The sequence below is a fragment of the Melospiza melodia genome, unplaced genomic scaffold (assembly GCF_035770615.1).
Source record: "Melospiza melodia melodia isolate bMelMel2 unplaced genomic scaffold, bMelMel2.pri scaffold_55, whole genome shotgun sequence".
NCBI lineage: Eukaryota > Metazoa > Chordata > Aves > Passeriformes > Passerellidae > Melospiza > Melospiza melodia.
Genome location: NW_026948799.1, coordinates 1,843,727 through 1,869,774, shown reverse-complemented (window position 1 = coordinate 1,869,774; position 26,048 = coordinate 1,843,727). Strand labels below are relative to the sequence as shown.

General features: G+C 46.7%; 1 pseudogene; it reads right to left on the bottom strand.

The window, feature by feature from the left end:
• Window positions 1-17,879: 17,879 nt before the first annotated feature.
• On the bottom strand, window positions 17,880-19,079 carry LOC134413875 (cytochrome b-like; annotated as a pseudogene).
• Between the last annotated feature and the right edge of the window lie 6,969 nt (window positions 19,080-26,048).

Genomic DNA, 26,048 nt, shown 5'->3' with positions numbered 1-26,048 from the left:
TGAGACACCGCTGTTACCAAGTGGTCAAGGCAAAATGTCAGTGGCCCCACGTGTCCTGTAACTGGCTCCCAAAGGAGCAGAGAAATGGGCTGTTGGAATGTCAGTTCCTAATTACTGCAGTGCCTAATCACAAGCAGTTTGGCACAGCTCAGCTGTGTCATTGCAAAATCACTCGCTCCACGTGTCTTGTGGTCTCATGTCACCAACCTCTCAAGTTACTGATTTTCAATGTCGTTTTAGGTGGCCATCAAGAAAATACAGCTTCAAGGACTGAGGAAGAAGGAATTAAAAGTCAACGAACTCATGGTCATGAAGGTGAATAGAAATCCCAACCTGGACAACTGTTTAGACAGGTGAGTTGTGCTTTTGTCCCATGAATGTTTGTTTGCATGTTGCAAACATGAAAGGTAAAATCCCACTTTGGTCACTGGCAGAAAATAGAGCTGTAATTATTGGCTAATTATTATTGCTCTTTTCATCTCCAGTGGATGGGAAGAGATTGCATTTCGTCTGCATGAGTCTTCGCTGGCACACGGTATTTGAAAATTGTTCAAAAACCCGGATGAGTTGTGTCTTACTAAATCAATGATCTCTATATTCACAGCCACCACTTTGTTTTAGAGCTTGATTTTTTTTCAAGTGTCTTCTTACGTCCAGGTAAACTAACAAGGATTTCCCTTGGATTGTTGCCACTGTTTTCCATTGCTATGCATGCCAGGAAGACTAGGTGCTTTTTTTCCAGAAACACTATGCATGACAGGTTTTTTTATCTGGGCTGTTACAAAACTGCACATTTTGCTTGCTGCCCATCTAAGACATCTCCTTTTTTGCAGCTGTGCCTTTCTCCTTGAGACTGCAAACAATGCACAGCCAAGAGGGAATGTCTCTTCCTTTTTTTTGTCTTTGTCTCAAAGGGACCTGAAAAGAAGAACCAACCTGTCTTTTCCAAACAGCAACTTAGCCATGTACATTCATCTCCATGCCCTTATTTCCTTCTTTCAGCTACCTTGTGGGTGAGGAACTGTCCCTGGTTATGGAGTACATGGATGGAGGCACTCTGAGCAATGTCATCAGCCAGACCTACCTGTCGGAAGATGAGATGGCAGCCATCAGTCGGGAGGTCAGCAATCCCAGCTGTGTTTCCAGGGGCTTGGGCAGGATTGTCTGGGAAACAGGGGCTCAGAGCTGGAGTGATTTCCTGTGCCAAGCTTTGTTTCTGTGTTGCTGGTATGCTATGGGCAAGTAAAAGCATCTCAAGGCAAAGGCCTGCCAGTGCCCCTGCACTCCCTGTACTCAGTGCCAGTACTCTTATCTCCTGCCGTTGTATTCTAGCTCTCTCTTGTATTTGTATTTGCTGTTCTCCACCTTGCCTCTCTAAATGTTTGCCTGGAGTCTGCCTTCACTGCATTCCTTGCCTGTAAAAGGAAAGGTGCTGGTGGCAGGATTTGAAATGACCAGAAAAGAAAAAAATACTCATTTCCCAGAGTCCTCAGCTGAAAAGGATAGAAGTGCAGCCAAAATGCTCTTTGTTTCCGCAAAGTGACTGGTGTGATACTTCCAAGCCTGTGCTGAGGCCAGCAAGAAAATCTTTTCCATGCAGCCTCCCACCCAAAAGTGATCCACTAAACACCAAAGGGAGGGACTTTTCCTTTCCAAACCCCTCCTTTGTCCTCTGCATGGAAAAAGCACGTCCACTACAGCAGGAGTCATCCTGGCTGGTTTGCAGGGGACAGCCTACAACAGCAGGTGCTGTTGCTCTTTCAAAAGCTGATGTGCCTTTCCTCAGAAAGGTCCTGCTCTGCAAGTGTTGGAGCAGCAAGTTCTGCTTCTCAGTGGCCATTACTGTTCTGCCATTACTCCCCATTCCCCTGGAGAGGGAATCTTTTAGATTCTTTGTCTCCTTTCTTTTGTGATGATCACATCACTCATTTTTGCCCTCCTCTTTCTGTTTTCTCGCTCAGTGCCTGCAAGGACTGGATTTTCTTCATTCAAACCACGTCATCCACCAAGATGTGAAGAGTAGCAACATCCTTCTCAGAACTGACGGTTCTGTCAAGCTGGGTCAGTATATTCTTGGTCAGGTGCAGCGTTCCAGGGATGTGGGTGTGGGGCTGCTTCGTGTGACTGCCAGCTCCCCAAAAATGGTGCTGGTGGCAGTGCAGGGACCCCTGCTGCGAGCTGAGGGCACAGTTGCAACGTGCACAGAGGTATAAGGAACCACAAGCAGTCAAGAGTGGCCTTGCTCTGTGTGTGTCCCTTCTAGACAGAGGGATCTACAATCTAAAGCTTCAAGGGAATGAAGTCCACTGCTGTGAGCAGCATTAAGAAACCTGGGTTTTTTTGGAAGTGGCCAGTTCCATACTCCCTTGGCTAAAGCCCCAAGGAAATCGAGTGTGGACAGTTCTCCAGGAGATTCCACAGCACATTCTTAGCCTGAGAGTGGGGAATTCTTTTGCTTGTTTTCCTAATTGGAGCTGGCTTTCACGGTTTGTTTTTTTCTCCACAGCTGACTTTGGCCTCTTTGCTCAGCTCAGCCCTGAGCAGGGCAGACGGAGCTCCGTGGCCGGCGCTGCTGGGTGGCTGGCGCCTGAAGTGGTGACAGGTCAACCATGTGGCCCCAAAGTGGACATATGGTCTTGGGGAATCGTGGGCATCGAAATGGTGGAACGAGAAGTTCCTTCCTGGAATGCAACTCCTATCTTGGTAAGGTGCAAATACTCACTGATCCCACTGTCTTTCTCACCTGTCCCATGTTCTGTGTGCCATTGGAAAAAATCCCATTGCCATCTGCTGGCACCACTTCCACCAAGGTCCCCTTCTGAAAATGCCCCTGCAACACATCAGCATCTGCTGTAGCTTTGGTTGTATCAGAAAGGGAAGTGGCAGTTCAGAAACCTAACCAGGTCAGAAACCTGCCATTTTGGCCTCCAGCCGTGCCTGACATTTCCCACTTGTTTTTTGAACAATGTTGGAACTCTGTTTCTGAAGGACAAGAATTTTTCAGTGGACAGGGTAGACATGTGATAAATATCCTGAGAAATAGAGGTTAGACCTTCCCAGTTTCAATTTTATAGAAAACATAGGAAAAAAGGAAAAAGAAAAGTAAACAAAAAAGGAAAAGAGAAAAAAACCTACTACCAAAGCAATGCCCAAGCAGTTCTGCTTGCTTTTTCATTTTTTAAATGCAGCTCTTCTCTTCCATTGTGTAGCATCTTTTCCAAATCCTGTGGCTGTTGAAACTTTCAGGCTTTCAAGTCATCTGTACATTCTTCAGTCACGTGTGTGAGTGGCCTGGATAAGTTTAGGATGTGTTTTTCTCCCACTGCAGTTAGAATTGTTTGCCAAACCCTTGGCTGTTTCTGGGTACTTTAACAAGTTGATGAGCTCGCAGGCAGGTGCCTGAGCTGGGATCCAGCGTGGGCAGTTGACACCAGTGCTGTGTTTCTTTACCTCAGGAGCAGGGCCATCCCTGGCCTGCACTGTTATAATGACAGGGAGGGCTCCAGCTCCCACCATGGCCAGTGGCTGAGCTCAGCTGAGAGTCAGGATAAAACCCTCTTTGTCACCTCTGGTGATGTGGGAAAAGGACAGAAAGCCACATAAATTATTTGTACACAAGGGGAGTGCATTGCCATTTCCAGCTTTGAAATTCTCCTTTGGGTTGAAGAGGATAATAGCAAAGTCTCTTTGGTCACCATCTATTTCAGCGCCACGAGCACAGAGTTATCATGACAGTGGTGGGCATTTTTATGGAGACTCCAAGGCCTCTTGCCATTGTTCTTTTTGTCTATTTGAGATGGATTCTGCAAGTTGAGGTTTGAATAGTTCCAAGTTGGTGTCTTATGTTTCTAAATACCATCTTGCAAAAGCAGAATGAGCTCTCTGCCTCTGACTTGTCAGCGTGTTAGAGCTTGGTTCCACATGAACCACACTGGATAATGATCAACTGATGTCTTGCCAATCTACACTGTAATTCCTTGGCCTGAGGAGTATCAGAAAGACCTGCTGAGCTCCATGGACACTGTCAGCTGCATGGAAGTGAGCATCCTTGGCCTTGCTGAAGAAACTGGAGCTCAGCTTAGGTTAGATGCTCTTGAGCAGGAGAAAGGCTGGAATCGTCAGGGGTTTCCAGAGGCCTGTGTGCCCAGAGGGACTGAGTTCTGGGGAGCAGCTGGATGTTTCTGCACATCATGGAAGGGGATTGCCAGACAGCTCAAGCCTCACCACAGGCAAACACTCCCCAGCTCTTCTCAGGCAACATTTGCTTTGGGTTTCAAGTTGTTCCCACTTGTCTGTCTGTGAAGATGCCCCTAAAACCACAAGGCAAGCCTCTCAGAACTGCTGTTACATTTCCAGAAATGAAGAAAAGAAGCCCAAACACATGAAAGTTGCTAAGGCACTGGTTTTTAGAGAGGAACTTAACCCCCTGTGCAGTTTCTTCTCACTGGGAAACGTGCCTGAAACCTGGGCATGAGGGTGTAAAGGCCACAGAGTCTCTTCTGCTTCTTGTGCAGTGCTGCTGAAACACTCAGTGACCGTGTTTCTCTCCCAGCCCAAGTCACGTTCTGCCTGTCACAATGCCAGAGCCTGGTGATGTGGAGAGCCTGCCAAAACCTTCCACTTGTTTCCTGGCACTTTCTGGGATGGGCCTACCATTCATGCATTGACTCGAGTAGCCAAATGAGTAGAGGGTGACCGTAGGGATGGAACCTCTCCTTCTGATTTGACCATGAAAGGTTTTTCTTTTCCATGTAAGGAAAGCAGAAATTTTCAGACTGCTGAGAAACAGAGCTGCAGGTGGCTCCTGTGTGTCCAAGCAGGCGTTTTCATCCCAGTACATTTGTGCATGGATCATAACGTGTCTGTGTTGAAGATGAGATTCCAAAGATTTGTTTCCTTACCTGAGGAATACCTGGTGGATTTTCTTTCTTTCCCTCCAATTCCCATTCTTTTCAAGAACAAAGCAAAAAGCTTGATTAGGTTTGTTTTGTGGCAGCGGTGCTTAAGGGACCAAGAAGCACTGCAGAAATACTTTCCATGTACTAACCCTTGGATACAGTAGAGTTAGTATAGCAAAGTCCTTCTTCCAAAAAGCCTCTCAAGCTGGTATGAATCGTCAGGGAAGGAAATGTGCTTGTGCTGATGTAGCTCCCACTAACTAGGTCAGTCAATGAAATCAGCTGCCAAGGCAAGATGTGTGAGATGTTGGAGAGGCTGTGGCTGCAGCAGGGTTTGGGTTTTTCGGTTGGTAAAGGAAAGTCATCTCTGGGTCTCTGCCAGGGCAGAAACTGCCACTGCAGAGTGGAGCTTAATCAGTGGGATCTGGGAGAGCAGTGACAGATGGGAAAGAAGCAGGTGGAGCGTGGTGTCTCCTTTTTCCCCAGCCCCAACTCCTGATAGCCACAGGAGGAAGACAAAAGCTGCAGCAGCCCAACCTATTTTCATCTTGCCTGCGTGACTTCCTGAGCTGCTGCCTGCAGAGAGACGAGGCGCGGCGCTGGTCTGCCAAGGAGCTCCTGCAGGTAACATGTGAAGGGGCTGCAGGTGAAACAGGCTCTGAGGGATGGGCTCCTCCTCCACTCAAGCCCAAGGCAGCAGATGAGCTCCCTTCCTCCTCACCTCCACTCTTGGTGCTCTTCAAATGAAAACACTGAGGAATCCTAGACTGGGCTGGGCTGGCAGGGCCCTGCAAATGTCCTCTGGTGCAAGTGTCCTGCAATGAGCAGGGACATCTTTAAAGACGTCAAGTTTCTCAGAGCCCTTTCCCACTGGAGCCGGAATGGTTGCAGGGATGGGGCACCTACAACCTCTTGGGGCAAGCTGTGCCAGGGTCACACCATGCTCCGAGTAAACAAGTTCTGATTAGATCCTATTTGTGTTAAAAAATATTCACCCCCATCCTATTGTAACTGGCCCTGTTAAAAAAGATGTCCTCCACTTTCCTCAAAGCCACTCTGAAGTTTTGGAAAGTGGCAATAAAGTCTCCCTGGGGCCTGTTCTTGACAAAACTGAGCAACCCCACCTCTCTCTGCATTTCCTGAGTCAGAGACGTCCTCTGGCTGTTTCTGTCACCTTCTTTTGTAATTTGGTGGGGTGTTCAGTTTTATGTAATGGCAAAAGAATTGAAGTAGAGCAATGCAGGGTACAGAGACATGAAATAGTGGTGGAGGAACCCAAGGAAGCCAGTCCCAGCCTAGGGGTCAGAGATTTGGCTGTGGGCAGGAGGGGCTGTGGGGGGCTCACTGTGAGCCTCTGAGGGGCCCTGGTTGGTGCCCCCCAGCCCACCCTCAGAGGTTTCTGCCATGCAAACAGGGACAGCTGGGAGGGACTTGTCCCAGCCCCATCTGCTGCCTGGCACGCTCAAGCAGACGGGAACTGTGCCAGGGTTACTGCCAGGCTGTGTGGCAGAGAGGGAACTGCAGGGCCCAGTGCCACTGGGCTGGCCCTGCTGGGAAGGAAGGTGCCATCCAGCACATGAGGGGCAGGGCATGGAACGGTAGACACTGCTTTCTGCCCCTGTGGCAATCAGCACAGTGCCTGTCTTTCAAAGAGAGGGACCAATGAGAGGCTTTGGAGTTTCCTGAAAAGAAGAAACTCCAAGGACAGAAAGCACCATTTCTAGAGCACTGGCAGGGCTAAAATCTCAGCAAGATGAAGACACCTGTATAAATGGATGAGTGGGATTCTGGGCCAGGTTTGCCTGTGATGGCAAATCTGCACATAAAGATGGAGGTGTAGACAGTCCCATTGTTCCTCTTCCTGCATCCTTCTAGGAGCAGGAGGAATCCTGTGAAGCACTGAGCTTGGAAAGTCATGGTTCATTGTTTTTTGTTGATCTGGTTTTTTTCCCTTTGGGCAGCATCCATTTGTAAGATTTGCTGAGCCTGCGTCCAGCCTGGTGCCACTGATTGTTTCAGTGAAGAAGAGGAAGGAGACAAGAATGTGACAATCACATCAGGACCATTTATTCCTCAATCAGTTTAGAGTAGGATTGTAGGTTAGGATTAGGATTAGGATTAGGATTAGGATTAGGATTAGATTAAGGATAAGGATAAAGATAAGGATAAGGATAAGGATAAGGATAAGGATAAGGATAAGGATAAGGATAAGGATAAGGATAAGGATAAGGATAAGGATAAGGATAAGGATAAGGATAAGGATAAGGATAAGGATTAAGATTAGGATGAGGATAAGGATAAGGATAAGGATAAGGATAAGGATAAGGATAAGGATAAGGATAAGGATAAGGATAAGGATAAGGATAAGGATAAGGATTAGGGTTAAGGTAAGGGTTAGGGTTAGAGTACAATTGTCTAATAGGACTGCAGAGTAGGATTGAAAATCAATAAAGTTTCTGAAACCACAACTCACCTTGAAGATTCCCTTCCTTCTCACTCTGCGAATAAACTCGAGAATTCCTTCTGAATTGTCTGTTGTTTCTTAAAGGTGGAAAGTGAAACAGTGTCTTTGGCATGTTGTGAAAGTGGGGAAGGATGTTCTTCATTCATCCTCTCCAGACCACACTGCCTTTGGAATATGGCCCACTGGTCTGTTTTTGGCCATCTTTGGTACTTCTATTTTAGGCAGAAAGGGCAAGGGCATTCAAAGGCAAAAGCACAGGAAGAATGGGGCAGCCCAAACATCTTTTACAGATGCAGGCCTTCACCTGTGACTGGAGAGCATTGGGGCTTCCTAAATGCAATAATCTCTTTGGCTGGAGGAGAGCCTTGCTCAAGTGAGAAAGCAGAAAGATCAGAGAGGGTGCTCGGGAAGGTCTCCTGTGGCGCAGAGCTGTCAGCGCCTGTGAGGTGAGAGCGGGCCCGGCCTTGCCCGGGCTGGAGCCCCAGCAGAGCCCCGGCAGAGGCCGGAGCAGCCTGAGCCCCGGCAGAGGCAGGCTGGAAGGAGGCCCTTGGAGCTGCAAGAGGCAGCAGCCGGGCCCTGGGTGCCTCTTGCTGGGAGCGGGCGAATCCTCCGCTCTCAGAGCCCAGGTGGCAACTGGCTGCTGCCGAGGGGAAGTGCAGGCGTGCTGGGCACAGCCCGGCCTGGAGGCATTGGCCGTCTGGAGTGTGCCCAGGAGCAGAGAAAGGCCAAGGGCAGCCGTGGGCCGCTGGGCTGGCTGAGGATTCCTCCTCTTCTGCCGGCTGCCCTGCAGCTCCTGGCAAAGGCCAGCAGTGTGTGCAGCACTCTGGGCACCGGGGCAGGGAGCCGGGCTGCTCGGCAGGCTGGAGCACAGGGCAGCTCCTTCAGGCCCAGCACTTGTGCCAGGGGAAGCGAGGCCAGCGTGAGGCAAGGACAGCTTGGCAGGGCCCATCTGCAGCAGCCAGCGCCTCACGCAGCTCTGAGAGGAAGCGCCTGCAATCCTGCAGTTCTGCACTGAGCCAGAGCAAAGGTGTGAGATGCAGAGTGTTTAGCAGAAATATTCAGGCCCACCAGGCCAGCCTGCTTTGTGCTCTCTGGCACACAGCAAGCGCTGTGCAATGCAGCTCTGAGCTGCTGGGAGAGAGGCACATCAGGGATGTGCCTGAGGCATGTGCTTGAGGACTAAACTGATTTGGAAGGGGGCAGAAGAGTTTACGCAGGCAATTTGCATTTTCTTCATTAATTTCTGAAAAAAAATCATAATGTGTTGCACACAGGTAGGGTTATTAGAAAAGAAAGGCCTTATAAAATAAGGCCTACCTATTGTTATGTTTGCCCAATTATCCCGTCATAAAAAAAACCCCAAACAATATTAAAAGTAGTAGCAATTTTAATTGAATATTTAAAATATAAAAATATAAAATTGGATACACTAGAATTTGATTAAAATAAGGGATAATTTGTTTCTAATAATAGCGCATAAGCAACAGATAACTGCGGGGTATGGAGTGCAGGCCTCTGGGACCCTTGCCACATCACATACAAGCTTGCCAAGTGAATATTCGTCCTTATATACCATGTGTCAATGCCGTCTCCTCCCATTTTCGATTCTTCACACTTCTACCTCTGCCCTCATCATCACCTTTACCATCCATATGCCACCACTTGGTTGGTGGTTGCACAAGTCTTTGGGGGTCATCTGATGAAGATTTTGTAGTCCTCCTCTGTGTCCTTTAATTAACCTTTGGGTTACACCAAGCCAATACAATGTAAGCCAAAACTAACATAATTACTACATCTGAGTACTGTGGAGAGTTTTGTCAAAGAGTGGCTTGAGGAGAGAGGACACAGCCAAATTAATTTGGTAAAGATGTCCTAACTAGGGCAGAGGCCTTCTTGCAGGCAGGTGTCTGTTGGGAATTTAGCTGACTAGAGAATGGAAAAGTACAAGACCGTGGCTAATTCCAAATCTTGCACCTGCAAGATAACGTGTCCTTGGGCCTAGCTGAGTATGATAAAGAAATGGACAACGAGACGTGAGAAGTAGACAACGTAGGCCCAAAGGAATGAGGAAGAGCTGATGGTATAGTTTAACCAATAGATTGCTTGGCTTACAGAATATTCATAAGCTTGTTATTTGCTGTATAAGTGTTTGATGCTTTCTTCAATAAACTGGACCTGTGATGAACCATCTGTTGTCCTGGTCTCCTTCCTTCGACAGAGTATCAAGGCAATAAATCCCTTATAATTAGCATTTTCCTGGGACACAACCAGAGAGTTCCTTCTTTGTTAATTTTTAGCAACCATTATCTCTTGCTTTCCTCCTGGTCCTGAACATCTGCGGGGGGGAGGGGGGGGGCATGGTGCCCCTCCTCTCCCTTTTTCTTCGGCATTACTAATTTTACCTGTTTTAATATTTACAAATATTAATTACTGTATCAATATTGATTCTTGTTTCAATTGTTATCAGCACGAATCATACCTATTTACCACACTGCGGTAAATTCCCAGCTGGCCTGTTCCATCTTCTATGTGCAGCCAGCTAACTTCCCATGGGAATAGTCATGAGTGCAGTTAGCACAAGCTATAGTGCTAAGAAAACTGTTTGCATCTGTAATAAACAAGAAACCTGTCCCATGAGCATCCACGAAAGAAAAATGTAATCACCTGAGTAACAGTGAGTCTTAAAAAGAGAGAGTCTTAACATGTACACACTAATACACCTTCTAAGCAATAAATTGTGTGGCAAGGAAACTACCAGCCAGTTGGAGTTGAACACAAGTCTGTGAAAACAGTATAAAAATGAGTTATGTGAATAAAGAATTGGCTTTTCCTGCATGAAGAAACTGAGTCCCGGCTGCTTTATTGACACAGCAATGTGGCTTCACTCAGCAAGAGCACCTGCAGGGTGTGTTGATGAAACACTGGTGTTTGATTCTCAGAATAGGAAGGAGAGGCATTTAGTCTAACAAACAGGGCATAGTCTTTTGAATTCCTTTAGCTTTAACAGGAGTGCTGAACCATGTATTCCCCCACTGCTGTGCTTACTGTGTGCAAGTGGCTATCTTGGCCTTGAGAATAAGGAAAGTGGTCCTGCTAAGAAGGTAGCTGGAATGCATTCAAAAGGAAGAAAGTGTTTTAGGAGGCTCTTGACCACCAAAGGAGAGTTTGAGGAATGGGAATATTTGCCAAATGACTGTGTCAGGAACTGGAGTCGTGTCCCAGGCCCTGCCATATTTGATCCATGTTTGACCAGGTTGACAAGACAATGAAGAAAAGTGTCTTGTTTAGCAGGTGGGACCATGACCCTTGAAAGAGAAACAATGGATTGGTCAATGGGTGAGCAGTCAAGCTTTGAAAGGAGAACAATGCACAATGCAGCCCTTGGTGGCAGGGAGTCATGGAGTCATCCTGAGCCATCATGGCCTCATCTCACACGCCAGGCATGTGTGAGCTGATGCTCTAACTCCTGCTGTAAAATTCCACTCCTAAGCAGGAGATACAAGGCCTAGTTCTGGGCTGAAGGGTTGAGAAGGATGAGATGCACAGCGTTTTGATCCAGGGGATGTCCTGGAAGTGCACTGCCTACCTGCCCCTGCTGCCGAGCACCGCGCTCCAACTCCTTCTCCTGTTCAGTGGATTTTTGGGAATCCAGAGGTCAGTATGCATTATATGCTACTGCAACTAATAGAATGAATTTGCTTTGCAAGCCCAGTTTTGTCCTGGGTTATTTTGTGCATGGGTCACCTGAACCTGTGACAATGACCAGCAGGGAGCTACAGGACACTCCTACTCTGATGTCAATAAATTCTGAGAAGTGATTGAAATATGTCAAAAAATTGGAGGTAATGTTTAGCCAGTAAGTTTCAGCAAAGTATTGAATATGTCTTAGTTCCACGGATACAAACTACTAGGTGAGATTGCTGGGTGTGCAGGGCTTAGGGAAGTGATTCCCTGTGCACCCAGCACTGAAATCAAGTAATGCCTCCTTTCTAACCCTGAGCTGGCAGCAGGGATCAGGCCTTGCTTGGTCACTTTCTTTTTGACAACTTCTGTTAGCGGCTAAGAAAGGTCCAAATGAAACCTCCTCCAGCTGTTTTCCTCTGGTTGATCTTTTTAGGCACCAAAGCTCTGTGCCACGGGTGGCCTGGGTGTGTGCAGAGCAATGCAGGCCCCACAAAGCCCTTGGCTTCCCCACAAGTTACCAGTTTGCCTGCTAGCAAAGGGGAAGAAAGGCAGAGATGTACATCCACAGGAGTCCTGGGCATGTCCAATAAAGGTGCAAATATGTGGGGAGATTTGGTAGGAAGCATTTCAGCTGTTATGCCAACAGTGCCTTCTCTCTTAGTTCTGTGCATTAGAGGTGAGTAATGTAATAGTTGGCCGTCACAATTAAGAGGTAGATATTATGTGGATAGATATTATGTTCAAATGTAAAGTGCTGTTATTTTAATATGTCCTCCCATAGTCCTCTTTCTTATCCCTCTTGTAATAGCCTTGGTAGTCAGGGCATTTGGGGAGGGCTGGCTTGTGACCAGCAGGCAGGGTGTAACAACACCTGACCTCCAGTCAAGATGCAAGAAAGTAATCTCCACCACTTGATGGCAGAGAAAGAGTTCACTGACAAAACATTGTGAGGGGCTAAGGGTATAAAAAGCAGAGCATCCCTTTTGTAGATGAGCATGTGGCTGCTAATCATGGAGACTTCCCAGTGCTGCAATCTTTCCTTATACAGCCTTTTCTTAAGATTTAATAAACCTTTAAAAAGTTAAAGGAAGGGTAATTTCTCAGATGAGCAATGCTTTGGGCCATTTTTTTGGTCTTGTTTCCTTTCCTTGGGTGCCATCTGAGTGCTCAGTTGGGGTACAGGCTGTAGGTACTTTGTGCACTCCTGGAGTTCCTCTTGGATCCCTTGAAAGACAGAGTTTGGCCCACAAGGAGAATTTGTGCTGCTTTGTGACAGAGGAGAACTTCCCAGGCTATTTTCTGTTTGCTGTAGGGAAAGTTGGTTATTGCTTGGCATAAATTCACAGACCAACATGGAGCATTTGCTTTGTGATGTCAGGGCATGGTTGCCACCTTGTCGTAGTGACATCAGAAGGTTGCCTTGGTGCATGGAAGGCCTGAGTGTCAGAGCAGTCCTAGCACTTGCTCAGTTCAGGAGAATCCTCCTGATTGAGGCAATTGTCCGTGGGCTGCTGCACACTGACAGGAGCCTTGCTTTTTCCAGTGTGTAAGCACAGCCTGCAAACTTTCAGAACAGTGTTAAAATGATTGAGCGAATTGTTCCTTTGCTTTTTGCTGCTTATGGCATTACCTATGGTGCCTATTTTGTGACACATTTCACAGGTAAGTAGATGTTTCCTCTCTACTTAGGTTAAGGTGTATCCTAACCTGGCTTTTGTATGTCTTCCTGCTCTTTCTTAGTGACTGAGTTTCTGATTTTGAAACAGAAAGAGCATTAGGATACCTCTGGTTTGGTAAAGCTCCTGTCAAGAGGTTCAGCTAAAAAGGGGGTGTCTGTAGCCACAGGGGCAGCATTTACAAGGGAACCTGCAAGGCTTCCGATGGCTCCATGGGAGAGTCTGTGGCAGCAGAGTCTGTCATTTCCTCAGTTTTCTGGGACAAGCATTTCTTTGAAAATGCAGACTGGCAGACCTTCAGGGAAGGCTGAATAGTTGGGCTAGGACTACTGTTGTAATGTAGCTTAGGATTTTGCTCTCTGCTAGTGTAAGGAAGGCTACTGCGATTAAGATTGGGAGGGCATAGGAGAGGGCTACGATGAGGTTAATTAAGAGGGGGTAGTTGGTCATTGAGGGTGGTTTGGGTTAAGCTAGGGAGAGGATTGGAACCCCTGAGTTAAAGGACTTAAGCCTTTTGCATTTTCCGAGCTCTGCCATGCTAGCTAGTCCTTTTCTTGGACGTGGTGTGGTGTGATAGCCTTTTGTAATTTAGTTGTTTTCATTACTTAAGGCAAAGTCTTGCTTGTGGTATTTGCCTCACTTTTCCTATCCTTTCGTAGTGGGAAGAGTTCATCATAGATAGAAACCAACCTGGATTGCTCCAGAACTCTGATCACATAGGACTGTTAATCGTTGAACAAACAAACCCTTAGTAGCGGCTGCACCACTACGATGTCCTGATCCAACATCGAGGTCATAAGCCTCCTTGTCGATACTGACGCTCGGAGGAGATTGCGCTGTTATCCCTGGGATAGCTTGGTCCATCGATCAATTGTATTGGGTCTGGATGCTATAAGCACGTTGAGGGTTGTTCTTAGTCTAGAGGTGTGGTCTAATTTTGGGAGGTTTTGTTTTGCTCCAAGGTTGTCCCAACCGAAAAACACAGACCAGAAGCTTATGTGTCAGTGAACCCAGTAGGTGAGTATGTGTTTTAAGGTGGTTGCTGGTTTTCAAGTTCCACAGGGTCTTCTTGTCTTATGGGTTTATCCCAGCTTTTGTACAGGGAGATCAATTTCACTGATTGCCTGTAAGAGAACGTTAAGACCTTGTTTAGCCATTCATACTAGTCTCAATTTATAGGACAATTGATTCTGCTGCCTTTGCATGGTTAGGATACCGCGGCCGTTGAACATGAGTCACCGGGCAGACATCACCTTCAAAACTTGTTTTGGGTTTGCTGAAGGCTATGCTTTTGGTAAACAGTTGGGCCTTGACGGGTTTGCCTAGTTCCTTTTACAGGTTTTAATCCTTCTTAATGTACGCTCCTCTGTCAGGTTAACAAAATACTTAATACTGTGTTTGTTTGATTTGTCGTATATTGGTGGTTTGCTCATAATGTACAGATGTAAGCTTGTGTCGTAGAGGGAGGACCCTAGTTACTCATTCTAGCATTATTTCTCCTATTTGAATATAGGTTAGCCTGTTAATGGGGAGGGAGTCATGAGGTTCTTATATTTTTGTAGTGTAGAGCTTTAACACACTCTTTGTTGATGGCTGCTTGAGGGCCCATGATGCAGTTGGAAAAACCAGTATTTATCTGCTCGTAGAGATTGTATTCTTTTTTAAAGGAGCTGTACCTCCTTTAAATGTCCCTTAATTTGCTTCATTTGGGTTCGTAGGTTTTCCTTGGAGAAGAATTAAGAGTGAACTTAGATTTGTTTCACAGGCAACCAGCTATAACCCAATTGGCTTTTCACCTCTACTGACAAGTCATCCCACTCTTTTGCCACAGAGATGGGTTCACTCAATAACAGCTGCTCGTAAGTAGCTCGCTTGGGTTTCGGGGTAGCAAACTTAAATTCATTTTGCATGATTTTTCTTGCTAGACCACGATGCAAAAGGTATAAGGGTTGATCTTTGCTGTTTATAGCTTAGTTTTCATTATTATTTCATCTTTCCTGTATGGTTCGTGGTCTGTATCGCGCCAATGGTGTCTTTTCTATCGCCTATACTGGGACTAGTGAATGCTTTAGTTGGGCGCGGGGGAGTAACTTTGTTATTCCAGGTCATGTCGATTGGGCTAGAGTTTAGCATCAAGACAATCTAGTGTTAGCAGACATTTTTCAGGTGTAAGCTGAATGCTTTTGCTTAAGTTACATCTTGGTAGCCCTAGTGCACCTTCCAGTACACTGACCTTGTTACAACTTACCTCATCTTTGGCTAAATAGCTTATTAGTTTATGGGGGGGGGGGGGGGGGGCGCCTGCGAGGAGGGTGACAGGTGGTACGTACATGCCCCAGGGCCAGCTTAAAGACGGCTCGATTGTCCCACTTTACTGCTAAATCCACCTTCCAGGGGTTTTTTCATACCCCTTTGCCGTTATGTTCTAACTTAGAAAATGTAGCCCATTGCTACCATTCCATAGGCTATACCTTGACCTGTCTTGTTAGCATGGTGGGGCTATTGCACTCACTGTTGGCTTTCAGGGGAGGTGGGCTGGCGACGGCAGTATGTAGGCTGTTTTGGCAAGGAATGGTCAGGCATATCGTGGATCATTGATTACAGAACAGGCTCCTCTAGGTGGGTTTGGGGCACCACCAAGTCCTTAGAGTTTTAAGCGCTGGTGCTTAAAGCATCAGGCGGATGCTTTAGTAGGTGTAAGCATCAAGATTCAGGGCCAGGCATAGTGGGGTATCTAATCCCAGTTTGGGCCCTGGCTTTTGCGGAGTTCAATTAATTGTTGTTCTAAGATCTTCTTTGATGGGGGCGCCTTTTTGGCATCTTGGGCTTGTGACAGCTCAGTTGCTTTTTAATCTTAGCTACTTGGATAGCATGTGACCACTCTTTACGCCATTATAAAGTTAATTTGGGTCTCCTGTATGACCGCAGTGGCTGGCACAGGATTTACCAACCCTAGATTTGCTATGGCTAAGTCAAGTTTACACTCATTGCCTAATATTAACTACTGCTGATTACCCGTGGGGGTGGGGCAATTGCAAGGTATCTTGGGCTACGGTTGTGGTGAGCCTGATGCCCGCTCCTATCTGCCTGATTGAGGTGTTCAGAGCATCTACACAGGAGCGCGGATACTTGCATGTATATACCTAGCAAAAACTAACAGTAAGGTTAGGACTAAGTCTTTTCTCCTTGGGTGTGTGTGGCAGCCATCTTGACATCTTCAGTGTCATGCTTTCTATAAGCTACAAGGACGTGAAATTTGGTGGATAGTTGGTTGATGGTTTGTCATCATGGTTTGTGTTTTGGTTTGGTTTTTGGAGAGGGGCTATTAACTTGGAATTAATATTATGTTTGTTTGGGGGTGGTTAGAGGAGTGATGATGGTGGCTGGTTATTATTTTTGACAATAGGGAATATAGAAGAAAGTTAATTGAAAGTGTATTGATGGTAAGTAGTTTGGACAATGTGGGGATATGTGGCTTAGTTATTTGATAAAAAAATAAAGTCTAGATAGAAAAATAGATGCGTAAAATGGAATTTAAATGTTAATTCCTAATGAATGATAAAATAATTAATACGTCTGGCAACCATTACACTATCTGTTGTCTAGAGGTAGGCAGCGCGCCCTCATGAATGGGGTCAAAGTGCATCAGTGCCAAGTTTGCAACCACCTTATCCATTAGATTATGACATTCTGGGTGTTAGGGGATTCATATGCTCGGCGGCCATGTGATGGACATGTCAAGAGGAAGATAACACGTGCTCTGCACTTGAGGGGCTTATTGAAGAGATGCTAAAAGAAAACAAGTGTAAGAGGTCGGTATGCTGAGGTAATGAAGTTAGGGAGGAGTATTCAACCAACCACTTGTATCTGTGAAGGGCAAGGAGGAGGGAATGAAGCAAGTTATGATCCTGAAGTTACAACCAATAGCGCAAAAGAGCAAGTATAGGAGAGGTATGCGCTTGAGGGCAATAACCTAAAGCACATATGACGTTGAGTAGCTCTGCTCTAGTGAGAAGCACGATCAATAGATAACCATGTCCTCTTGCTTGAGAATGCTTGAAGGCTGTTGGCTGAGAATATTACCTAGGAGGTGAGCGAATACTGTACACTAGGGGAATTCAAAGGTGTACTGGGATATTCCTCATTCTCTAGGTTGGGTGTTGTGTACATTAGGTAAGATCCTGGGTCTTTGGGTGGTGCTTGCGACTTGGCCTTAGGTAGAGATACGTGGCTTGTATGGTACCTGAAGCAAGAATGTGCCTGGTAGGTAGGCTGGCTGAATACCAGCCATTTGGGAGATAATGTTTTGGTTTTTGGTGGAAGAGCTTGACGTGTAATGTGGATTATCCTACACTTCATGAGCTGTCTGATGGGGTAGAGAGTGTGATGCATTATTATACATACCCTGAAAGCAAGAAGAAAATGTGCTGGGGGGGAGGGGGAAGGAATGACGGACGTATTTAGGTGTTCCTGTATAGTTAAATTTTGTAACGACGCCTTTTCAGGCTGTAAATCTCGGAGAGAGGCCAAGTGGGAATTTATGATAGAATCTGTTTTTTTTTTTAGGGCCGTGTTTTGTTCTAGGGGGTTTGGCAGTTGCATCTAACCTGTCTCCTTACTATGGGGTGTTGGGGCTGGTTGTAGCAGCGGTTGTGGGGTGCGGCTGACTAGTGAGTTTGGGGGTCCCTTTTATTCCTTTGGTACTTGTTATGGTTTATTTAGGGGGAATGTTGGTAGTGTTTGTGTATTCAGTGTCGTTGGCATCGGATCCTTAACTGGAGGCTTCGGGTAGTTGGGGTGTTCTTGGTTATGGTTTTGGGATGCGGTTGGTTGTGATGGTGGGGCTTGTTATAGGGGATGTGTTGGGGTTGTTGATGGACGAGGGGACGGTGAATAGTGGGGGTTTGTTGTTGGTCCGGTTGGATTTCAGTGGGGTGGCTGTGTTGTATTCAGAGGGGCTGGGATTGCTTTTGATTGGGGGGTGAGGGTAGTTGACTTTGTTTGTGGTGTTGGAGCCTGTGTGGAGGTTGTCTTGGGGGGCAATTCAAGCTGTTTAGCGGTAGGGTCAGGAAGCAGTTTAGTTAAAAATGCCAGCTTTGGGAGTTGGAGCAGAGGGTTTGAGTCCTTTCTTCCTGAGGTGGGTGGTGGGGTAACTCTAAGAAGGGGTTTAGTCTTCAATCTTTGGCTTACAAGACCAATGTTTTTATAAACTATTAGAGTTAATTAAAGTTTAAGTAGCTTGTTTTCTAGGGCAGCCGCAAGGGGGAACAGAACTAGAATGATTGTGAAGTATGTGAATGAGGCTAGTTGGCCGATGATGATGAAGGGGTGTTCTACTGGCTGGCTGCCTACTAAGGTTAGGATGTGGATGTTGGCAACAAGGGTTCAGAATAGGATTTGTGATAGGGGGCGGAAGAGTATTGATCATAGTTTCGATGTATGTAGTAGTGTGGTGAGGAACAGGATGAGGATTGAGGTGGCTAGAGCTAGTACGCCTCCTAGTTTGTTTGGGATGGATCAGAGGATGGTGTAAGCAAATAGGAAAGATCACTCTGGTTTGATGTGAGGAGGGGTGACTAGCGGGTTGGCTGGAGTGAAGTTTTCTGGGTCACCTAGGAGGTTGAGGGAGAATAGGGCTAGTGAGGCGAGTAGGGAGAGGATTAGTACGAACTCTTTGATGGTGTAGTATGGGTGGAAGGGGATCTTGTCACAGTCTGAGGGAATGCCTAGCAGGTTGTTTGAGCCTGTTTCATGGAGGAAGGTGAGATTGACGAGAGTAAGGCCTACGATGACAAAGGGAAGGAGGAAGTGGAGAGCGAAGAATCGGGTCAGTGTGGGGTTGTCGACAGAGAACCTGCCTCAGGCTCATTTGACTAGTGTTCGCCCGATGTAAGGGATGGCAGAGAATAGGTTTGTGATTACAGTAGCTCCTCAGAATGATATTTGGCCTCATGGTAGGACGTATCCTACGAAAGCAGTTGCTATGAGGGTTAGGAGGAGGATGACTCCAATGTTTCAGGTTTCTTTGTTTAGGTATGAGCTGTAGTAGAGTCCTCAGCTGATGTGTAGGTAGACGCAGATGAAGAAGAAGGAGGGTCCGTTTGCGTGGAGGTTGCGGATGAGTCAGCCAAATTGTACGTCTCGGCATATGTGAGCAACAGAGGAGAAGGCTAGATGGGTATCTGCTGTCTAGTGCATAGCTAGCAGAAGACCTGTGACGATTTGAGTAATTAAGCAAACACCTACTAGAGACCCGAAGTTTCATCATGTTGAGATGTTTGATGGTGCTGGGAGGTCAATTAGGGTGTTGATGATGATTTTGAGGATTTGGTGGTTATTACAAAGGTTGAGGACCATTGGTTATTTCTGTATGTGGATATGAGGATGATGAGAATGGATAAGGTGAATGTTCCTAAGTAAGCTTTGATTAGGCCTGAGTGGAGGGTGGTGGCAGTTTTGCTTGCTATAAGTTGTAGGCTGGCTAGCCCCTCTGGACCTAATATTTTGTATCAGGAGAGGTCAATTAGGTGGGATGCGATGTTTTGTCCTCCTTTGAGGAAGCTGGTTATACTTAGGTGGTGGGTTAGGGGGTTAAAGTATCCTAGGAATGTTGAGAAGATTGAGAAGGGGGCTTGTTTTGTGAGGATGAGTCTTTGGTCTATTTTTTAAATTTCAAGAACTACAGTAATGCCTAGGGCTGTTACGATTAGGGAGGTTATTTTAATAGAGGGTGGCATGGTTATTGGAGGGGTTTTTGTGGGGCTGATGAATGAGGTGATGAGGAATCCTGCCAGGATGCTTCCCAGCGCAAGGCGAGTGATAGGGGAAGTTACTGCGGGGTTATTTTCATTTATTGGGGTCAAGGGTGGAATTCGAACAAAGCCGGTCTGCACTAGTACGGTTATGCGGATTGTGTGTACCACGGTGAATGATGTGGCTAGAAGGATTAGGAGTAGGGCTCAAGTGTTTAAGTAGGATGTGTTTAGGCTTTCAATGATTTGGTCCTTTGAGTAGAATTCTGCGAGGAATGGTGTTCCTATTAGGGCGAGGTTGCCAATGGTATGGCATGAAGTGGTTGTGGGAAATATTTTTTGGAGTCCTCCTATTTTTCAGATGTCCTGTTCTCCATTTAAGCTGTGAATGATGGAGCCTGAGCATAGGAAGAGCATGGCTTTGAAGAATGCGTGAGTTGAGATGTGGAAGAAGGCTAGTTCGGGTACGTTTAGTCCGATTGTGACTATTATTAGTCCTAGTTGGCTTGAAGTGGAGAAGACAATGATTTTTTTAATATCATTTTATCATTTTGGGTGAGGGCACACGTGGCTGCAAATAGTGTGGATAAAGCTCCTAGGCAGAGGCACAGGGTTAGGGCAGTTTGGTTATTATTGAATAGAGGGTGGGTTTGGATGAGTAGGAAAATTCCAGCAACTACTATTGTGCTGGAGTGGAGTAGGGCAGATAGGGGCATTGGCCCTTCTATTGCAGCTGGGAGTCATGGCTGGAGGCCGAATTGAGCGGATTTTCTGGTTGTGGCTAGGATGAGGCCTAGTAGGGGTAGTGTAGGAGTTTGGGATGGGGTAGAAAGTTGTTGGATTTCTCAGGTGTTTGTGGTGGAACCTAGTCATGCTATGCAAAGATAAGTCCGATGTCTCCGATTCGGTTGTAAAGTACGGCTTGGAGGGCAGCGGTGTTGGCGTCTGCTCGGCCGTGTCATCAGCTCATTAGTAGGAAGGATATGATTCCGACTGCTTCTCAGCCAGTGAACAAGACGAATAGGCTGTTGGCGATGATTAGGATGAGTATGGCGATTAGGAAGAATAGTAGGTAGTTGTTCCCAGAATTCAGGGGAAGCTTCTTTTTTTCTACAGTTTCTCCTGAAAGGATCTGACTGTCTACCTTGACCCTTGACTGATTGCTAAAACAGTGATCTTCCCTTTGCAATGAAATGCAAACTCCAAAGCAGTGAGTATCTGCTCCAGAACCCTGGAGCTACTGTTGTGCTGTTTCACAAAGAACTGCCAGACCTCAGGAGGATTTTGGGGAAACTTTTCTGGGCAACTTTTTCCAGCAAGTTAATGACAATTGGTGCATGCAACTAATTTTTTTAAAAAGTACTTGAAAGAGAGGATTTTAGAAGCTGTTTTATGTCTTTGGTAGAACAGGAGCTTTGAGCGTTAAAGTACAATCTGCATTTTCTTCATCATGGTTGTAGTCATTTACTGGCAAAACAGGCCAAAGTGTAGGCACAACCAAGAATATTGTCCTGACCCCTTGCTGGCTGTGTGAATGAAATGTGTCTCCTGGAGGGACAGGAAATCATCTCTGTTTGGGTTGACTTGTTCTGTGGGATTCAGCAGCCCAGGCAGTTTTCTCACAGCATCTGATTGATTTCCCCTGCCCACTACAGGTAACCTCAAGCGTGTATTCAGCGGTGCTAATCCTGAGGTGAGTGAGAAAGGGACATTTCATGTTCCTGGTGTTTAAGAATTGTAGAGCCAGCTGTCAGCTTGGCCAGTAGCAGTAGAGGGCCGGCTAGGGAGACCAAAAGAAAATTCATTTTGATGCCTTCAACAGAGCTAAGATAGGCATAAGTGAAGAGTTCCTAATTTCCATCTCAGAGCCCTCAAGAAGTACAAATTCAGTTTTGCAGAGAAAATGTCACTTGCTGACAGCAGCCAGAGGGGAACACTGAACTAAGAGTAACATCCTAGAGAGTAAAATCAGCCCAGTAAAATTTAGTCAGAGAGACTGAGAATTCTATTCCTGTAAATTTAATGCCATCACCTTAGAAGATGCAGTTGTGGAACAAGAAGGCCATCTTGAAATGGTGGATGCTGTATTTGAAATCAAACAGGCAACTTTGTGCCTGAAGAGCTGCGTGGGCCAAAAGGAGCCAGGGGTGGTGGCCTTGAGCTGCTGAAGATGAGGCAGTGTGTGGCCAGGTGGCCAAGAAGGCCAAGGGCATGGTGGCCTGAGTCAGCAGCAGTGGGGCAGCAGGAGCAGGGCAGTGAGCGTGGCCCTGTGCTGGGCAGCGCTGCGGCCACAGCTGTGGTCGCTCTTGGAGTTCCTTTTGGATCCCGTGAACAACAGGATTTGGCCCACAAGGAGAATTTGTGCTGCTTTGTGACGCAGGAGATCTTCCCAGACTATTTTCTGTTTGCTGCATGGAAGGTTGGTTATTGCTTGGCATAAATTCACAGACCAACACAGAGCATTTGCTTTGTCTTGTCGGAGTATGGTTCCCACCTCGTTGCAGTGACATCAGAAGGTTGCCTTGGTGCATGGAAGGTCTGAGTGTCAGAGCAGCCCTAGGCCTTGCTCAGTGCAGGAGCATCCTCATGCTTGAGGTATTTTTGCACACTTGCACACTTTCAAAAGTCTTGATTTTTCTGGTGCTCCAGCACAGCCTGCAAACTTGCAGAGCAGTGCGATAATGATTCACCATCTTGTTCCTGCACTTTTTGCTATATACGCTGTTTCCTTTTCAATCAACTATTTGACTCTTTTTGCACATAAGTAGAGATTGGAGTGACATAGAATGCTACTGTTAACAATGTTCATGAATTCTCCTTCGAAGATATGGCTGTGGATGTGAGGAGAAATGGGGTTATAAGTGCTAGGTAAGGGCCTGTCCCCCCATGATTCTCTCTTGCCACCGGTGACAAGAGCAAGAGCTGTCTTTCCCCTGGTTCTCTCTGCTATTGCAGAAGAAGCCAGAGAGGAGGAAAATTAGAAAGATGACCAACGCCTTTGTCCAGCCATGGTCGCACTACGGCCTGCTCATCATCCAAGAGAGTAAGTGCCCGTTGTGGGGGGAGCTGTCTTTAGTGCACGGCAGAGGTGCAAGTTTCTGAGCAGTCAGCACTTGCTGTGTCTGGCCGAGGATGCTGAGCGCTGGAGTTCTGCAGGACGTAGCTATTTCCTGCAGGCAGTGACAGCTAGAAATTGGCCTTTGACCTGTCCTGTTGGGGCAGTGCAGAGCTGGGGGCTCTGGCTGAGCTTCTGGCTGCTTGGTTCAGGGAAGGTCCAGCTCGGGGCTTCTGCAGTGTTATGGCCAAGGGCACACATAGTAGTGCTGGCAGTCAAAAGTCTTTGTTTGTTTCTTTTCCCTTTTTGGAAAGGTGTTTTTGGCTTGTGGAAGTGTTCTGCAGTTTTCTTGAGTCGTTCTTCACTTGTAGAGTCACTGATGACCCAATTGCCTTTTGGCTTTTGAGAAGCTGCAAACAGCAGAAGGGGATAGTTTCTGCTGATCCATTTAGTGGTGAAGTCTTCAACTTTGGCAAGTGCCTTGGAACCGTGAGTGGGGGTGAAGCTGCAAGTCCTTGACTGCTGTCTTGTTTTGCTCCGAACAGGAAGGTCATGTTGCAATGATGCCTGCAGTGTCTGAAGTGAAATGGGCACCTTTGTGGCTGGGGAGCTGCGTGGGCCCAAAGGACGCAGGGCTGGCGGCCGTGAGCAGCTGAAGATGAGGCAGCGTGGGGCCAGGGGGCCCAGAAGGCCAAGGGCACGGTGGCTGTGCCAGCAGCAGTGGGGCAGCAGGAGCAGGGCAGGGAGCGTGGCCCGGTGCTGGGCAGCGCTGCGGCCACAGCTGGAGTGCTGTGTGCAGCTGTGGGCTCTGGGAAGCAGAAAGTCATGGAGGGGCTGCAGCGTGGGCACAGAGGGACAGGGGAGCCAGGAAAGGGGGTGCAGCACAAGGCCAGTGAGATGCTGAGGAAGCTTCAGCTTGGACAACAGGAGCTTTGTGAGGGACCGTCAGCATCTCATCAGTGCATCCAAGTATTTGAGCCACAAGAGGCTTATTCATTTTCTTTTTCTCCCAGCTAAGGTTCTTTTCATCATTATATTCTGCCCTTTTATAGCACTGGGACTGCGTCTGCTAGAATTTTATTTTCCAAGGTATCACTTCTGGAGAATGCAGTAGTTTTGCATGAGAACTCACCATTCTGTGCAGGGACCTTGGTGCAGAAGGAGCTGTTGTGGTCCAGGCCAGCCAGTATGGCCTTACAGATCACTTTGAGCTTAGTAGTGCTCATGCCTTTTTGCAGTCCAGGGAATCAGTGTGTGTTGTGTTTGGGAATTGAGAAGGAGGTCAATGCCCTTGCATTCCGGCTGCTCCTCAGAGATCACAGAAACTGGAGGGAGCTGGGCTTTATTTCTCATTCCAGCCGCTTTAGTACCACCGGTTTGGTCGAGTCCAAGAGAAGAACTTGCCTGAGCACAGATGCAAAAAGAGTGCAATTCCCAGTGCATTCTCTGGGTCTGATCCCTTTCCATAAGGACTTACACGCTCCACATTCCCCAAGAGTGTGCTTTTTTGAAGCAACAGGAGAGCAATCTCAGGATTGTAATTGAGCAGGGCACTGGCTACCATGTTCTGATGTCTGTAGCAGCAGAGAGGACAGTGAAGAGAGATTTCAGTAATGAAATCTGTCTATCTATCTATCTATCTATCTATCTATCTATCTATCTATCTATCTATCTATCTATCTATCTATCTATTTATCTATCTATCTATCTATCTATCTGCCTGTCTGTCTGACTATCTATCTATCTATCTATGTACCATTTGCATAATTGAATCTTCCTGGCTCTGGTCCAAGGCAGTTGGAGGTGCAAAGCTCACCTAAAGCATCCCTTTCTGGCTAGGATTAGACACATATTCCCTCGACTGATTCTGAGCAGGTGAAGATCTTTTCCCCTCCAGATATGGTGCTTTTCCCTTTAGAGTTGTTTCCCTCCTCTGGCCTCTTGTGCCCTGAAGTCTCCAGTTAATTCTTTAAATTTCTGCCTGTCCTAGAGAGGTGCAACAATTACATGTTTAGGTGGTGTTTGGTGACTCTGGTCACACATGCATTATGTGACACATGGTTTCCTTCACTGGCATCCCCAGGGCTGTGTAAGTGCATTCGTTCATGGGGCCTTAGGAGGATCTTCTCCTTCCCTCAGCAGCGGCAGCAGCGGCAGCAGCAGCAGCAGCAGGGAGCGGTGGCAGGGTCAGGACGAGGAGGAGGTTGCTGCCCTGGCCCTTTGCTCCCGGGCCCCAGGCCAGGAGGGCTCTGGCTGCAGCAGGGCGCTCTTCGGGCAGCCCCTGGCAGCCTCTGCACAGAGCACGGCACGCTGCCCCGTTCTGCTGGTGCCACTTTTCTTCAGCAATACCCTAGCTCCTCTTCACAAGGAAAAAACTCCAGCAATCTAAAAAGAGATCATTCAAGTACAGTTCTACCTGCCTTTGCATTGTAGTTCAGGGCATGTATTTTTTTTGTCTAGAATTTCATTATTTTTATGAAAACATGCATTCATATTTGCACATTTTTGGGGTTTTAATTATTCATATACCAAAACTCTAATTTTTAAAGTCTTAATTTTTTGCAGCGGGTAATTTTGATGCTGTATATTTTTATATGTCACAAAACAACACCTTTGGGGTAGTTTTTCTCACTCTAAAAAAAAAAAACCTGTAAGTTGTTTTAGTCTCTGCCTCTCCAAGTTGGTTCATACTGGCCTATTTTAAATCAGGGCTACAATACTTTTGTAGGATTTAGAGAGGTCCAATGAAATGCACACCAGTGATTCCTCGTGTGGAATGTCATGGCCCTGCCATAAAGCCTCTTTTCACTTTTTTTTTTCCTCTCATTAGCTCAAATGCAAACACATGTTTAGTTGCAAACTTACACAAGATGAGCAAAATCAAAATGATGTGATGGGCCTTTGGGAGCTCCTTGCTGATCTTTCTGCTTCTTCAGCTGAACAAGGCTCTGATCGAGGCAAAAAAAAAAAAAAAATTGCACTTAGTGCTACACAACCATTTGGCTGGAACTCTGCTGATTTCTAGCAACAGCTGGAGGCCTCTGTCTCCCCAGGATGTCTTGGCTGAGCCAAGCTTTGCTGGGTTTTGGCTGCAAATACCATTGCCCTTGCTTTCTTATATCCACAAGTACCATGGCTGGGCAAAAACTGCCACATGGGCCATCTTCCAAAAGCATTTTGGTTCAGAGTTTGTGAATGAATGAGAGCCTCATCCACTTGCAAACCACATGAAAAAAAATCATTAAACAGAACTTCCCATCCTTAACGAACAACTGACAATTCAGAAGTGGATCTAGAGCTTCTTAACAGAATGAAAAGGAAGGCAATCTTCCAATGGAGTTGTGCTTTCGGGAGTTTTGCTTCTGATTCACACTCCCAGCTGGCACTGGAAAAAGTCACGTCTCTGCAAGCGTCAGTGTCTTCTGTCTGCCATCAGTTGTTTTGCTGCAACAATCAGAACAGGCATCAGGCTGGAGAGAGGCTCAGCTGATGCTAGCAATAGGAGCTGCCCCAAGGAGA